This window comes from Kogia breviceps, chromosome 16, assembly GCF_026419965.1.
Source record: "Kogia breviceps isolate mKogBre1 chromosome 16, mKogBre1 haplotype 1, whole genome shotgun sequence".
Classification (NCBI taxonomy): Eukaryota; Metazoa; Chordata; class Mammalia; order Artiodactyla; family Physeteridae; genus Kogia; species Kogia breviceps.
Window position 1 is genome coordinate 16,464,696 of NC_081325.1, and position 6,044 is coordinate 16,470,739.

A 6,044-nucleotide genomic window follows, 5' to 3' on the forward strand; every position below is an offset into this window, starting at 1 on the left:
CTTAGTCCTTTGCTGCTCAAACCGAGGTCTGGCAAGCAGCAGCCTGGCACCATCTGTGAGCGTGCTGGAAACTTTGAAGTTGCCGATATACAGGCCAGGTAGGACCTTGTTCACCCCATTCCCCACGGCGGCCGCGCGGTCTAGCATGCGGGGCGCGGCGGCAGGCGCGCTGAGGACCTGTTGGAGCCGGCGGCGGAGGAGCGGGCGGGCGGGCAGGCAGCGCTGCGCGCCCGCAGCGTAAACAACAAGGACCGGCGCCGCCCGGGCCTCTCTGTCCGCTCCGCTCCTGTCCCCCGCGCCCCCCGGACTCCCCGGCCGCCGGGCAGAGGCAAAGGCGGCCCTGCGAGATGGGGCTCGCGGCGCTCGCCCCCTCCCGGAGTGAGCCCGGCGCCTGCCACGCCGGCCCCCTGGACTTGGGGACGCGGTTTCTAGGGTCCCGGCCGGGGCGCAGGGGTTATGTCTCCTGGGGGCCGGGGCGCAGGGACATGGCTCCTGGGAGCGGGGGCCTCCAGGATTATGGCTCCTCGGAGGCCTGCCTGGGGTTTTCGATAGCCTGTCAGTTGTGTATCCAAATATATTCTTGATGTTAAATTCGAATACAGGTAAAGTAAAATTCCTCTACTCCAATCCCACTATACCCTCGATAAATGTAATACTAGTATGGTAAACTTCCAAATTCTTTTCTGTCTATTTACCACACATACACAGATATAAATACATATAAACACGTGTATGTGTGGATTTTGTTTTTGCTTTGTTGGATATAAATACCATACTTTATGTATGGTTCTGCAAGTCATTTTTAAGTCATAGGAACTCTTCATTGACATGGATCAAGACATTAATTAAGGGGCTTCCCTGGTGGCGCAGTGGTTGAGAATCTGTCTGCTAAAGGGGACACGGGTTCGAGCCCTGGTCTGGGAGGATCCCACATGCCGCGGAGCAACTAGGCCCGTGAGCCACAACTACTGAGCCTGTGCGTCTGGAGCCTGTGCTCCACAACAAGAGACGCCGCGATAGTGAGAGGCCCACGCACCGCGATGAAGAGTGGCCCCCGCTCGCCGCAACTAGAGGAAAAGCCCTCGCACAGAAACGAAGACCCAACACAGCCATAAATAAATAAATAAAAATTTTAAAAAGACATTAATTAAGACTACATGGGAGGTTAGTAAATGGTAAAATTTACATTTCAAATAGAGAAAAGAAGCTGTGAGTCAGTTACCTATCCATTTTGAGAGCAAGAAATTTCTATCTCTGTACCACTTGCAAAAATTAATTCCGGTAGAATAGATGGTTAAATTTAAGTAAGTATATTAGAAGGAAATGTGAAATACATTTTCTCCTTGGGACAGGGAGGGCTTCTTTCATCAAGGAATCTTTTAACACCGAAGGGTTGGCAGAGCTCATAGAATTTAGCGGCAGGACGAGTCCCACCTCCGAGGGAATAAGTGTGAGATGTTCAGGAGCCAGACCCGCTACCACACCTGAGATCCTCAAAATTTTGAGAAAATGTGCTCTGAAGTTAGAATTCTATGCCCAAGCTATAATTCTAGTTTGAGGGCATTTGCAAACATGCAAAGATTCAGCTCATGATCTTGATCTTGTCTGAAAGTATCCCTAGGGGTTTTATTCCAGTGAAATAAAAAGTAAATCTAAGATTTAAAGAATCATTAAGCACACCAAATCAAAAAAAACAGTGAAATCCACATAATTGTAGATTACAAAACATTATATATAATGAAAATACTCCAATGATTTCAACAGGAGAGGTGTCAAGGAGAAAAAAAAAAAGAACTGAAGCTAATTACCTTGCTAACAAACTCGTCCTGTTTGGGTGCAGGATACAGAAATTCATGTTTACTCTCACCATCTAGTAGGCTTTGAATTGTTAAAAATATAAAGTGTAAGGGTAAGACCCAGCAATTCCATCCCTAAGTATCAAGGAGAAACGAAAACATGCCCCAACAAAGACTGTACACAAAGATGTTTGTAATAGTCTTATATGAGCCCCAAACTGGAAACAACACAAAAGCCCACCAACTGGTGAATGAGAAAACATCGTATGCTATATCCACGCAATGGAAATTAAACAAAAGAAAACAGACATTAAGAAAACGTCTTAACAAACTACTGATAAACATAGCAACATAGATGAACCTCAAAAACATACTAAGTAGGGCTTCCCTGGTAGTGCTGTGGTTAAGAATCCACCTGCTAAAGCAGGGGACACGGGTTCAAGCCCTGGTCCAGGAAGATCCCACATGCTGCGGAGCAACTAAGCCCGTGCACCACAACTACTGAGCCTGCATGCCACAACTACTGAAGCCCACGCGCCTAAAGCCCGTGCTCCACAACAAGAGAAGCCACTGCAATAAGAAGCCCGCACACTGCAGCAGAGTGGCCCCTGCTCGCCACAACTAGAGAAAGCCCGCGTGCAGCAACGAAGACGCAAAGCAGCCAAAAATAAAATAAATAAATTTATTTTTTTTTAAATGAAGAGACTCTGTCTCTTATTTATAAAATTAAGACAATATTTTTTTCTTTATCAATAGGGCCTGGAGTTTGAAACTATTATCTCATTAGGAACTCAGGAAAATTAACTTTGAGATTCAAAGGTCATTGGGCATCATATCTGTTTAATATTTTGAAAATATCTGTTGTATCTACATGGTTTATCAGGACGGAAACTAGACTCTAATCAGCTCTTACTTGCTCATTGTACACCATACTCTGCAAAGCTAGAGGTGCTGTCTGCAAATGCATACTATGTTATTATCACCTAAAGCCCATTACTTTTCCTAGACTTACGGTGGTGATCATTTTGAAATGTATAGAAATATCAAATTAGTATGTTGTGCACCAGGAATTAACATAGTGTTGTAGGTCAACTGTACTTCAACGAACCAACCAACCAACCAACCAACCAACCAACCAACCTATAGAAAAAGATCAGATTTGCGGTTACCAGAGGGGTGAGGAGGGAGGGGGAATTGGGTGGAGGTGGTCAAAAAGTACAAGCTTCCAGTTATAAGATAAATAAGCACTAGGGATGTAACGTGCAACATGATAAATAGAATGTATAAACAGTGCTGTATGTTTATATGAAAGCTCATCATGAGGAAAAAACCTTTTTTTCTTTTATTTTGCATCTGTATGAGAAGATGGGCGTTCACTAAACTTATTGTGGTCATCACTTCATAAGGTATGTAAGTCAAATCATGATGCTGTACACCTTAAATTTACACAGTGCTGTATGTCAATTATATCTCAATAAAACTGGAAGAAAAAAAAAAAAAGACCATTACTTTTCCACCTTCTTTTGAGGTTCAGAGCATCCAACTAGATTGGTGGTTCTCAATCAGAGGCTATTCTGTGCCAGTTATCCCCACTCCACTACCACCTCCCATTCTGGGACATTTTCAATATCTGGAGACAGTTTGTTACAACCGAGGGAAGCGGGTACTGCTGGCATCTGGCGGGCAGAGGCCAGAGATAACCGCCAAACAACCTACAAAGCACAAGGCAAGCAGCCACACCCTCACCCCCATAACAAAGAATTATCCAGGCCAAACTGTCAACAGGGCTGAGGGGAGAAACTCTGAACTAGATTACCGGCTCCTGTCTCCCTGTTAATGCCATCTGATGACCTTACCTTTCATTCCAATGAACCGTGCCCTCCATTTCAGCAACTGATTCCTAGGCGGCAACACGGACTTTGGCTTGCACAGAACTGCGGCTACCTCTGAAATCTTGAGACTACAGTCCTGTTTTCTTCACAACTCCTCTCCCACCAGCTGTCTCCCTTGCTCCCTCCATGGTGGTTCTTTGACTTCATTCAGACCTCTAGCTCATCATCGAGACCATCTAGGCCAGCACTAGAAATAGAAATATATTGCAAGTTACATATGTAACTTAAAATATTCTAGTATTTTTTATAAGCTAAAAGAAACAGGTACAATTCAAGTTCATAATGTTTTCTTCAAAAACATGAGTTCAGAATTCCCTGGCCATCCAGTGGTTAGGACTCTGCACTTTCACTGCCGAGGGTGCCGGTTTGACCCCCGGTTGGGGAACTAATACCCTGCAAGCTGAGCAGCGTGGCCAAAAAAATAAAAAAATAAAAAATCAAGTCAGCGGTAATCAATATACAAAATGATTAATGGGATATTTTACTCTTTTTTTTGGTATTTTACTTTTTTCAAATAGATAAATGAATGCAATTAAATTTTGAGCATTAATCTTTCATCTAGTAATCTTGCCAAATTCATTCATCAACTCTAAAGTTTGCAGATTATTTTTCACAGATATGATCTTATTTGTGAACAATGACAATATTATTTCTTTCATTCTAATATTTATGCCTTTTATTTCTTTCTCTTGTCTTACTGAGCTGTTAAAATCTCCAGTAGAATGCTGAGTAAAATGGGCTGGCGAGAAGCCTTGCCTTGTTCCCCCCAGCAAGTGGGGAGGGCTCTTCGGCCAGCCATCACCACCTGATTTTATTTGAAATTCTGTGTGTATTTTACATTTACAGCAATTTCTGTTTGCACCAGCAGCCAGTTTTCATGTGCTCAGTAGCCACACACGTCTGGTCCTTACGTAATGGATGGTGCCCTTCTAGACTTCACTTCCTTCACAGGAATATTCGGTCTAGACACCGAGGTGTGTCATGTCAATCATCCTTATATCAGCACCCTTAACTCCCTTGTCCTAGTGTACTTCTGTTATCTACATAATCCCAATTTTGGATTAATCCAAATTTCTTACTCCTAGAGATGACTACACAATTATGCATTAGAATCACCTCTGAGCCGCTTGATCACCTTTGCCCACATAAGCTTCTTCTGGTATTCTGAAAACAACAATCAAAATTCACTACTCAGAATTTTACTGTATAGAACTAATAAATAATATAAAAATCTCGATTTAAAAATAACCTTTCGGGGCTTCCCTGGTGGCGCAGCGGTTGCGAGTCCGCCTGCCGATGCAGGGGGCGCGGGTTCGTGCCCCGGTCCGGGAGGATCCCACGTGCCGCGGAGCGTCTGGGCCCGTGAGCCGTGGCCGCTGCGCCTGCGCGTCCGGAGCCTGTGCTCCGCGACGCGAGAGGCCACAACAGTGAGAGGCCCGCATAACACAGAAAAAAAAAAAAAAGAAAAAAAAAAAAACCTTTCTCTTCAAGATTTCCATACGCTATAGATGACTTAATTTTCTATTTCATAGAGAAAATTGAGGCTTTCAAGATTCCTTCTCCTTCTTTAATATTATCTATATCCATCCACATCTTTATTTCCTCTTCTGGTCTCAGAAGCAAATCTGTCTGTTCCTTATCTAGTCCAAGGCTAATTCTCTTCCTGGGCTCTAAAAACCATCCTTTCATCTCAGCTAGACCTTCCTGGAGAATTCCCTGGCGGTCCAGTGGTTAGGACTCCGCGCTTTCACTGCAGAGGGCCCAGGTTCAATCCCTGGTCCGGGAAACTAAGATCCTGCAAGCCACAGCTAAAAAATAAAATAAAATAAAAAATAAAACCACATTATTTGGATCAACTAGACCTTCCTGGCCCCCCTCCCGCTAGCACTTTCAGCCTCTCTTTCCTTCCATTGGTTTATTATCCCTCAACATATAGCTGCAATTTCCCCATTAATAAAATACTCTCGTAAATAATCTTGGGCTTCCCTCTACCCAAGGTTATCTCCCTTTCTCCTTCTCTTCAAGGCTAAGTATCTTGAAAATATCCTGAACTCCTTGATTCTTCTGACCATCTCACCTGAGCTACTGCAACCTGGTTTCTCCCACATCACCACTGATATACTTTCTTCAGGGTTACCCATGACCTTCTGTTGCTAAATCCGATAGGCTCTCTTCAGACCTCGTAATTGGGTCAGCTTTTCAGACTGTTTATCACCGCAGTGTCTCTGACATTATTGCAGCGTAGTGGTTAAGGGTCAGACTCTGGAGGCAAACTGCCTGGGTTCTAATTCTACTTCTACCACTTATTAGCTGTGGGACCTGAGGCAAAGAACTTAACCTCTCTGTGCCTCAGGGA